An 11715-nucleotide genomic window follows, 5' to 3' on the forward strand; every position below is an offset into this window, starting at 1 on the left:
CTGCCTCCACGATGTCCTCCTTCCTGGAGGCGAGCTCTTCGCAGGCGCCACATCGCCAGCAAAAAGAGAAAGAAAAAAAGAAAAGAAAAAGCAGAAGAAGCGGCCAGGGAAGGGGGCCTTAGCGGCGTTGGGCATCATCTCGGCCACGGGAGGGCGCCCTATGACAGCGGCGGGGTTTCCAACAGAGACTACAGCCTCGCAGTGTCCAAGGAAGAAGCCCAGGCCAGCCCTGCCAGGGGACCTTGAGGCATGGAGCTCGCGGGGACCCCTAGCCCAACCTCCGGTCTGGTCCCCAGGAACAGCAAGCAGCAAGTAGCAAGCAGGGCGGGCTGCAGCCCCAGAGCAGCAGAATCAAGGTAGGTAGGAGACCCGCGTCCCTCTTTGGACTGGTTCTGCCCCCCCACCCCACCTGGTCCTCCTGTCCTGGGAAAGCAGTGGCAGAAGGAGGCAATGCAAAGTGAGCCCATTGGGTAGGGGGAGGGAGGGTTCAGGGATGTATGGAGAGCTGAAGCAGGGATTGGAAAGCCTATGGCATTGGGAAAGAGTGTAGAGGTGCTCTGGAGTGTGCATGAGAGCTGTGCTCTGACATCCCCAGAGCAACTTGGGGCTGTCACCTCTCTCCAGATTGACTTAGAATTAAATGACCTGTACCTGCCAGGGGAGGACAGGCTTTTCAGAGGCAGCTTATCCTGGTGGCACACTCCCTGTAATGTTTCTATTGTATGTTAAAGGATGGGGATCATGGGAATATATTTTCTTAAAACCTCAGGCAATTTATGCAGATTACAGTTCTGCCTAATTTAATTCTTTCCTGCCTGCTATGAGCAGGCCTCCAGATCAGCAAGTTCCTTTGGAATGGTTTTGCTTGTTTTTGTTTATTGTCCATGGTGCTGATTAGAAAGCCATGAATTGTTTTGTGAATTTTAAATTTCAAGAGGTGGCACCCAGAGTTTATGGTGGTTTCCTTCACACATTGCAGTGTAGTTGCAGCATAAAAACGTACTTCTTGTGACAAGAAGTGGAAAAAGAAAGTTGATGAGCTAAGAAAAGTAGAGCCTTGAGCCAGATCAACCATTTGGCTTCCTCAAATATGGAGCAAGCATGGATTGTGGCTTTTTCAGAATCGAGGGGGTTTTTAGGATTGGGCAGTGAATGCTGTCTGGGGCTAACCCGTCCCTTTTGTGGCTGACAACCCTTAGGAGAAGGTCAGAATGTGCCAACAGCACAGAGTGGGCACTGGTGGTGTTTGAACTCAGAAGTGCTCAGGAACTGTGAAAGTTTCTCTGTTATCATCCTGGAGCCATCTAGTGAAATAGACCACTGTGATGCTGTGTAAGAGGCCGTTGTGGGGGCTGGAGAGATGGCTCAGTGGGTAAGAGCACCAAGTGTTCTTCCAGAGGTCCTGAATTCAAATGCCAGCAACCACATGGTGGCTCACAACCATCTGTAAGGAGTACTGATGCCCTCTTCTGGTGTGTCTGAAGACAGATGCATTGTCTCACATATAAATAAATAAATCTTACAAAAGATTGTCATCTACTGCAGTTTCTATGTGGACAGGGCACAGTTAAAGGGATTAAAGATCAAGTACATTGTCTGTCTTTAAAGATCAAGTGTATCTCCTAACTTTTAAACCAAGAAATGTAGTGTCTTTTTTGCTGCTTGTGTAGCTTTTCGTGATGTATCTTTTCTCCTATTACGTCGTTTGTTTCCATGATAGTTGTTTTCAAGTATATATGATTATCGCTCCTATTTGCAGAGCTATTCAATATTTTCATTGGTTAAATATTTGTGGTGAATTTACATTGTGATATCAGTAAAATGCTATGTGAAAATTTTAGAGAATATACCGGTTTGGGTCATTTTAATAACCTTTGCCCTCAAGTGGTGGCCTGTTTTCACATTGAAAAGACTGGAATTCATTACCATGCATAGCAGGATTGATAGGGAAGCACAATGGACAGCAACAGTGTTGTTCCCTTTGACAGTTGTGGGAGCCAAGAAAGAAGTGTGACTTGCTTTTTGTGATTTACCAAATCAAGACTCAGTATCATTAATATAGAAGCCCATGGAAAAAATGATGAAGTTTTCAGAAATCACCAGTTGAAGAAATGGTGGTTTTGCTTATATTGAATTCTGAGTTTCAAAGTTATGTTTCATTTTTCTTTATTCCTTAATGAGGCTTTTTATTAAGTTTTTTATTCACCATTACACACTTAGATGCACAGTGCTAGGATCGTAGTAGGTGCTCATTAAATCACTGATCATTGGGGAGGAGGAATGATAAGAAAGTATGTATTTTCTGTAAGTTCTGTTAGTTTTGGGAACAGGTGGTTTTAGGTTTACCATCATAGTTTGGTATCTTGTCCCACATAAGACAACTTGACAGAACCCCCTTTCTGGCCATTATGTTCAACTTATTTTTCTCTTAATCATTCTTGAAAATCATGGAAGTAGTGTGGAAAATTGATTGTACCTGCAGTATAGCAAAAAAGCTCAGTCTAGATAGGAAGCAGTTACGTTTCTCCATGAGCTGATGTCTTAAAACATCTATATTTTAGGAATTTAGTGTTGTGTTTTCTAAACGTACATCGTACAGCATACAGATAACATCATAATAGAATAAAGGAATCTTTTGATTTAGCACAAAATTCCCTAAAGCAATGACTACTGCACAGCTCTCTTGGCCATATGAATAGCCGAAATTATATTTCACTCTTTTAAAGAAATAATGAAAGCACTTAGGTTAAAACAGAGCCCATGGGAAAAGTTTGCTGTGGTGTTTCTCTTTGGTTTCTTGTGCTCTTTCTAGGGAATGACTTTAAGAAGTCAGGGCGACCGGTCAGGTGGTCAGTGTGGTCAGGCAGTCATGAGCAGATGGTTAAGCGATGTGCTAGGGCCCCATAGGCCAGTGAGCCCAGCTGAGAAGCAGAGTCTAGCCAGTGAGCCTAACTGAATAGCAGAGGCTAGACAGTGAACCTGACTGAAGAGCAGAGGCTAGCCAGTGAGCCTAGCTGAAGAGGAGAGGCTAGCCAGTGAGCCTAGCTGAAGAGAAGAGGCTAGCCAGTGAGCCTAGCTGAAGAGCAGAGGCTAGCCAGTGAGCCTAGCTGAAGAGCAGCGGCTAGCCAATGAGTCTGACTGAAGAGCAGAGGCTAGCCAGTGAGCCTGACTGAAGAGCAGATGCTAGCCAGTGAGCCCAGCTGAAAAGCAGAGTCTAGGCAGTGATCCAGGCTGAAGAGCACAGGCTAACCAGTGAGCCTGACTGAAGAGCAGAGGCTAGTCAGTGAGCCTAACTGAAGAGCAGAGGCTAGCCAGTGAGCCTGACTGAAGAGCAGAGGCTAGCCAGTGAGCCTGACTGAAGAGCAGAGGCTAGCCAGGGAACCTGACTGAAGAGCACAGGGTAGACAGTGAGCCTGACTGAAGAGCAGAGGCTAGCCAGTGAGCCTGACTGAAGAACAGAGGCTAGCCAGTGAGGCTGACTGAAGAACAGAGGCTAGCCAGTGAGCCTGACCGAAGAGCAGAGGCTAGTCAGTGAGCCAGGCTGAAGAGCACAGGCTAGCCAGTGAGCCTGACTGAAGAGCAGAGGCTAGCCAGGGAACCTGACTGAAGAGCACAGGGTAGACAGTGAGCCTGACTGAAGAGCAGAGGCTAGCCAGTGAGCCTGACTGAAGAACAGAGGCTAGCCAGTGAGCCTAGCTGAAGAGAAGAGGCTAGCCAGTGAGCCTAGCTGAAGAGCAGAGGCTAGCCAGTGAGCCTAGCTGAAGAGCAGCGGCTAGCCAATGAGTCTGACTGAAGAGCAGAGGCTAGCCAGTGAGCCTGACTGAAGAGCAGATGCTAGCCAGTGAGCCCAGCTGAAAAGCAGAGTCTAGGCAGTGATCCAGGCTGAAGAGCACAGGCTAACCAGTGAGCCTGACTGAAGAGCAGAGGCTAGTCAGTGAGCCTAACTGAAGAGCAGAGGCTAGCCAGTGAGCCTGACTGAAGAGCAGAGGCTAGCCAGTGAGCCTGACTGAAGAGCAGAGGCTAGCCAGGGAACCTGACTGAAGAGCACAGGGTAGACAGTGAGCCTGACTGAAGAGCAGAGGCTAGCCAGTGAGCCTGACTGAAGAACAGAGGCTAGCCAGTGAGGCTGACTGAAGAACAGAGGCTAGCCAGTGAGCCTGACCGAAGAGCAGAGGCTAGTCAGTGAGCCAGGCTGAAGAGCACAGGCTAGCCAGTGAGCCTGACTGAAGAGCAGAGGCTAGCCAGGGAACCTGACTGAAGAGCACAGGGTAGACAGTGAGCCTGACTGAAGAGCAGAGGCTAGCCAGTGAGCCTGACTGAAGAACAGAGGCTAGCCAGTGAGCCTAGCTGAAGAGAAGAGGCTAGCCAGTGAGCCTAGCTGAAGAGCAGAGGCTAGCCAGTGAGCCTAGCTGAAGAGCAGCGGCTAGCCAATGAGTCTGACTGAAGAGCAGAGGCTAGCCAGTGAGCCTGACTGAAGAGCAGATGCTAGCCAGTGAGCCCAGCTGAAAAGCAGAGTCTAGGCAGTGATCCAGGCTGAAGAGCACAGGCTAACCAGTGAGCCTGACTGAAGAGCAGAGGCTAGTCAGTGAGCCTAACTGAAGAGCAGAGGCTAGCCAGTGAGCCTGACTGAAGAGCAGAGGCTAGCCAGTGAGCCTGACTGAAGAGCAGAGGCTAGCCAGGGAACCTGACTGAAGAGCACAGGGTAGACAGTGAGCCTGACTGAAGAGCAGAGGCTAGCCAGTGAGCCTGACTGAAGAACAGAGGCTAGCCAGTGAGGCTGACTGAAGAACAGAGGCTAGCCAGTGAGCCTGACCGAAGAGCAGAGGCTAGTCAGTGAGCCAGGCTGAAGAGCACAGGCTAGCCAGTGAGCCAGGCTGAAGAGCACAGGCTAGCCAGTGAGTCTGACTGAAGAGCACAGGCTAGCCAGTGAGCCAGGCTGAAGACTGAAGAGCAGTGATTTTAACCTTTATTTATAACTTCTTCCGTTTTCCTAAAATGTCTACAAAGGTTTGCCTCCATAAAGTTTGACTTATAAGGTTCTCCTTCCTCTCTTCTAATCTCCTTTCCACTTGCACTTATGACACAATAATTTCCTTACTCTCAATGCCTTACTCTCAACGCTAGGCCTTTACTTCTAAGTTCTTCTTGAGTTCTGTTCTCTTCAGTTCAGTTCTGTCTAAAAAGCTTTCTCTCTCTTTGTCCTCAACATTTGTATATCTTTCTGAACACAGCATCACATGGTGAAATGTTCACCACAAGTTTGCACAGTAATTCAAATCATAAGTTGGATAATCAGTTTACGACATAGAATGTTTACATGCATATCCATGAAGAGTAATCATCAGGATAAACCGTCACCATCTGTTACTGGCTCTGCATGTTCATGGAGAGTTAAAAGCTGTAATTTTTATGAGAAAAGAATAAGTGAAATTGCCTTCCTGGTCAAGAAGGACTCCAAGACCTTTGATAGCTAATCCTGAACGAGAGCAGGAGAGGCTGGGGAAAATTGTTGATCCAATCAACAGTGATGAAGGCGGCCTTGTTACTACTGAGGACCTGAAAGTTTGGATCAAACAGGTACAGAAAAGATACATCAACCAAAATGTGGCTAAACTCTGGAAGGATTATGATAGGGACATAGATGAAAAATCTCCTGGGAAGAATACAAGCAGGCTACCTATGGCTACTACCTGGGAAACCTTGCTGAATTCCAAGATAGCTCTGATCATCACAACTTTAAAAAGTTGCCTCCACGAGATGAGAGGAGGTTTAAGGCCTTGACGGTGACCTGACAGCTACTCAGGACTGGTTCATTGCTTTTCTGCACTAAGAGGATTTAGAACATATGAAGGAGATTGTAGTTCTGGAAACGCTGGAGAATATCGACAAGAACAGGGATGGTTTTGTGGACCAGGATGAGTACATTGTGGACATCTTTTTCTCACGAGGACAATTGCCCTGAGACCGACTGGGTTTTGTCTGGGGAGCAGTTCAATGATTTCCCAGATCTGAACAAGGATGGGAAACTGGATTAGGATGAGATTCACCACTGGATCCTCCCTCAGGACTATGACCAGGCACAGGCTGAGGCCCAGCATCTGGTGTATGAGTCAGATAAGAACAAGGATGAGATGCTGACCAAGGAGGAGATTGTAGACAACTGGACCATGTTTGTGGGAAGCCATGCCACCAATTACAGGGAAGATCTTACCAAAAATCATGATGATCTTTGAAAGAAACTCATCCTCATGTGGCCAACAGTCACCTGCTTTCTACGGATATTCTGGTTGATTGCTATATTTGTCAAGTATATAGCAGTTGTGTCCCTAAACAATAAGAAACCTTTCTAAAGCTCAAAAAAATCATACATTGCACCACAAACAATAATAGTAGGAGATTTAAACACGCCACTTTCATCAATGGACAGATCAGGGAAACAGAAATTAAACAGAGACACAGAAAGACTAAGAGGTTATGAAACAAATGGATTTAACATATATTTATAGAACACACCACCCTAAAACCAAAGGATATACCTTCTTATCAGCATCTCATGGTACCTTCTCCAAAATTGACCATATAATCAGTCACAAAACAAGCCTCAACAGGTACAGGAAATAGAAATAATCCCATGCCTCGTATCAAAAAACCACGGACTAAGGCTGCTGATCAATAACAACAAATAGGACACAAAGCCCACATATACATGGAAGTTGAAGTCAATGACAACTTGGTCATTGGAGACATAAGAAAGAAATTAAAGACTTCTTAGAAGTTAATGAAAATTAAGATACAACATACCCAAACTTATGGGACACAATAAAAGCAGCGCTAAGAGGAAAATGCCTAGCTCTGTATGCCTGCAAAAAGAAACAAGAGAGAGCATATGTCAGCAGCTTGACAGCACACCTAAAAGCTCTAGAAAAAATTAAATAAGCCCTAGATGAGTAGAAGGCAGGAAATAATCAAATTCAGGGCTGAAATCAAACAAGAAGATACAAAACCGAGCATCAAAAGAATCAGCAAACCCACGAACTGGTTCTTTGAGAAAATCAACAAGATACATAAACGCTTAGCCATATTAACCAGAGGTCACAGAGAGTGTATCCAAATTAATAAAATCAGAAATAAAAGGGAGACATAACAACAAAATCTGAAGAAATTAAAAAGATCATCAGATCCTACTACAAAAACATATATTCAACAAAACTGGAAAATGTGGAGGAAATGGACAATTTTCTATACAGATACCAGGTACCACAGTTAAATCAGGAACAAATAAACCATCGAAACAACCCCATACTCATAAAGACATAGAAACTGCTATTAAACATCTCCCATCCAAAAAGAGCCCAGGACCAGATGGATTTAGTGCAGAATTCTATCAGACCTTCATAGAAGACTTCATACCAATACTGTCCAAATTATTCCGCAAAATAGAAACAAACAGAGCACTACCAAACTCCTTCTATGAAGCCACAATTACTCTTATACCTAAACCACACAAAGATACAACAAAGATAGAGAAATTCAGACCTATTTTATTTATGAATATTGATCAAAAATGCTCAATAAAATTCTTGCAAACTGAATCCAAGAACACATCCAAACAATCATCCATCATGGTCAAGTAGGCCTCATGGCAAGGATGCAGGGATTGTTTAATATACGGAAGTCCATCAACGAAATTCATCATATAAACAAAGTCAAAACCACATGATCATTTCATTAGATGCTGAGAAATCATTTGACAAAATTCATTACCCTTTCATTAATAAAGTCCTGGAAAGATCAGGAATTTAAGGCCTGAATCTAAATATAGGAAAATGCAAAATACATCAAACCTGTACCTAACATCAAACTAAACTTAGAGTATTGAAGGAATCCCACTAAAATCAGGGACTAGACAAGGCTGCCCACTCTTTCCCTACTTAAGTACAATATGGTACTTAACGTCCTAGCCATAGCAATCAAACAATGAAAGTAGGTCAAAGGGAAAAAATTAGAAGGGATGAAGTCAAAACACTAATATTTGAAGATGATATGATAGTCTACTTAAGCAACACCAAAATTCTACCAGAGAACTACGTAACCTGATCAACAACTTCAGCAAACTGTCCGAGTATAAAATTAACCCAAACAATTCAGTAGTCTTCCTCTACTCAAAGGGTAAACAGGCTGAGAAAGAAATTAGGGAAATGACACCCTTCACAATAGTCCCAAATAATATAAAATAATTGCTGTTACTTGAACCAAGCAAGTAAAAAATCTGTATGACAAGAACTTCAAATCTCTGAAGAAATTGAAGAAGGTCTCAGAAGATGGAAAGATCTCCCATGCTCATAGATTGGCAGGATGAATATGGTAAAAAATGACCATTTTGCTAAAGGCAATCTACAGATTCAATGCCATCACCAACAATATTCCTACTCAATTCTTTATAAAGGTAGAAAGTGCAATTTGCCATCATTTGGTATACCATAAAACCCAGGATAGCAAAAACTATACTCAACAATAAAAGAACTTCTGGGGGAATCACCATCTCTGACCTCAAGTAGTATTACAGAGCAATAGTTTGTATGGTATTGGCATACAGACAGGCAGATCAGTGGAACATAATTGAAGACACAGAAAAGAACCCACACACCTATGGTCATTTGATCTTTGACAAAGGAGGTAAAACATCCAATGGAAGAAAGATAGTATTTTTAACAAATGGTGCTGATTCAACTGGAGGTCAACATGTAGAAGAATGCAAGTTGACCCATTCTTATTGCCCTGGACAAAGCTTAAGTCCAAGGGGATCAAGGACCTCCACATCAAACCAGATACACTAAAAGTAATGGATAAAAGGTAGGGAAGAGTCTCGAAGACATGAGCACTAAGGAAAATTTCCTGAACAAAATACCAGTGGCTTATGCTTTAAGATTGAGAATCGACAAATGGGACCTCATAAAACTGAAAAGCTTCTGTAAGGCAAAGGACAGTGTCATTAGGACAAAACGGCAACCCACAGATTGGGAAAAAATCTGTACCAATCCTGCATCTGATGGAGGGCTTATATCCAAAGTATACACAAAACAGAAGAAGTTAGAGTACAGAGAGCCAAACACCCCTGTTAATAAATGGGGTTTGGAACTAAAGAAAACATTCTCAGCTGAGGAATATAGAATAGCTGAAAAGCACCTAAAGAAATGCTCAATATCCTTAGTCATCAGGGAAATGCAAATCAAAGCAACCCTAAGAATCCACCTCACACCAGTCAGGATGTCTAAGATCAAAAAATCAGGTGACAACAGATGCTGGTGAGGATGTGGAGAAAGAGGAACACTCGTCCATTGTTGCTGGGATTGCAAACTGGTACAAGAACTCTGGAAATCAGTCTGAACGTTCCTGGAAAATTGGAAATTCCACTACCTGAGCACACAGGTATACCAGTCCTGGGCATATACTCAAAAGATGCTCCAACATACAATAACACATATGATCCACTATGTTCATAGCAGGCTTATTCATAATAGCCAGAAGCTGGAATGAACCCAGATGCCCTTCAGCAGAGGAATTTATTCGAAAAATGTGGTACATCTACACAATGGACTACCACTCAGCTATCAAAAACAATGATTACGTTCAATTCATAGGCAAATGGAAAGAACTAGAAAATATCATCCACAGTGAGGTAATCCAATCACAGAAAAACACACTTGGTATGGTGTTGGGAGCGATGGCCTTGAAGCCCTCCATTATTGATGTTATTATCATGGTTAGCATTAAGTATGACTGGGTTCATGGAAAATCGCCAGTCAGATGCAGAAGACTAATACAAATGTGGTGGTCAAGATGAATAATCATATGATAACGTCTGACATTAATATACCCAATGTCATGACCTGTAACCTTTCTGAAAAACCAACATCCTGCTGACTAATAGATATGACAAACCTGTGACTTTTCTGACAACCTGTCAACATCAGCCGATTCCCTGACCACACGAATATTGTGTCCTTGGCGTGGGTAAATGTTTCTTACTTCTCTCCTCTCTCTGTTATCCATTTTATGGTACAAATTCAGCCTTGGGGAAAAATAAAATTGTCGCCTTGATCAGACTCTTGTCTTGGAGTCCTTCTTCACATCTCTTGTCCCTCATTCTCTTCCAGGTACTCAGCACCCCTCATTGACAATATGCACTCATTGATAAGTGGATATTGACCAAAACCTCAAATTACCCAAGATGCAATCTACAGAACTCAGGAAACTCAAGAAGAAGGATGACCAAAGTGCAGATGCTCCCACTCCTTCTTAAAATGGGGAACAAAAATATCCATAGGAGGGGATATGGAGGCCAAATCTAAAGCAGAGACCAAAGGAACAGCCATTCAGAGCCTGCCCCACATGTGGCCCATATGTATACAGCCACCAAACTAGGTAAGATTGATGAAGCTAAATGTGCTTACTGAAAGGGACCAAATTTGCATCTCCCCTGAGAGACACATCCAGAGCATGTCAAATAAAGAGGTCATTGCTAGCAGTAAACTAATGAACTGAGAACAGGACGCCCTTTATTGGAATTAGAAGAAGGATTCAAAGAGCTGAAGGGCTTGCAACCCCAATAAGAACAGCAATGCCAACCAAATAAACCACTAGCAAAAGACTATACGTGGAGTGACTCAGGGGTCCAACTGCATATGTAGGAGAGAATAGCCTTGTTGGGGCACCTGTGGAAGGGGAAGCCCTTTTTATTAACAAGGTTGGACCCTGGGTGCAGGGATGTCCGGGAAGGGGTTTCTAAGTGGCGTGGATTGGGGGACCATACATACGGGAGAAGGCACGGCAGGGGGGCTTATGGACCAAAAGCTGGGAAAGGGAATAAAATTTGAATAAAACATATATATCAATTAAAAAAACTGAAATTTAAAAAAAATGATACTAATACCAAAAAATAATCAAAAAAATGTGAATAAGAAAGATATTTTAGGTTTTGGAAAAAGATGAATGACAGGTATTTGAAAAACTGTATGACCATGGTAAACACTTTAATATACTTGAGAAAATTTTTACATGTTAATGAACTGCATCTTTTTTTTAAATAGTGAATGGAAATACAGTCCCTTCCTGGCTGTGAGGCTGGGGATCCAGATGTAGTGGAATTCATTATTTGTTGGTCCTGAACCTTTGAGTCTGCTTCTAACTCAGCTTATGCCAAGGAAACTAGGCCAGGGTGATATCTAAGCCATTGACCAAACTATCTGGACTAACAATCACAGGTGAAATTCCACCTTGTAAATGGGAGGAGAGGAATAAAAGATACCTTTAAGGATTTAAAAAAGATGAAATGTACCCAAAAAAATCCAATAAAAAAGTTTAAAATAAAAATAACTTAGGAAATACAAAATACTGGGGTGCCATTCCACAATCGTGATGTGTTTCTTCTGTGATAGCTTACACGTTAATTTACTTCTCTATGACTGTTTTCTTATTTCAAAGTAAGTAATGGCATCATCTGTGGAGTGATGGTGAGAACAAAAGATTTGCCGAACTTGAATAATCGATCCCTCCGGAGCATGTGCTTAACATTCTAAGCACAGGGAAATTTCCTGAGGGGATGAAAAAACAAAATCTAAACATAAAACAGGAACAACAACGATGTAAAAACATTCTGCACTCTGGGTATGAAGGCATATTGCAACTTTAATCAGCTTTGTAGGTATTTCTAAT

At 42.9% G+C, this 11715-nt stretch overlaps 1 pseudogene; it reads left to right on the plus strand.

Annotated features, from left to right (window-relative positions):
- Window positions 1-7429, plus strand: part of LOC134480455 (reticulocalbin-1-like) — a 105141-nt pseudogene extending 97712 nt beyond the window's left edge.
- Window positions 7430-11715: the final 4286 nt, after the last annotated feature.

This window comes from Rattus norvegicus, chromosome 9 (genome assembly GCF_036323735.1).
Source record: "Rattus norvegicus strain BN/NHsdMcwi chromosome 9, GRCr8, whole genome shotgun sequence".
Classification (NCBI taxonomy): Eukaryota; Metazoa; Chordata; class Mammalia; order Rodentia; family Muridae; genus Rattus; species Rattus norvegicus.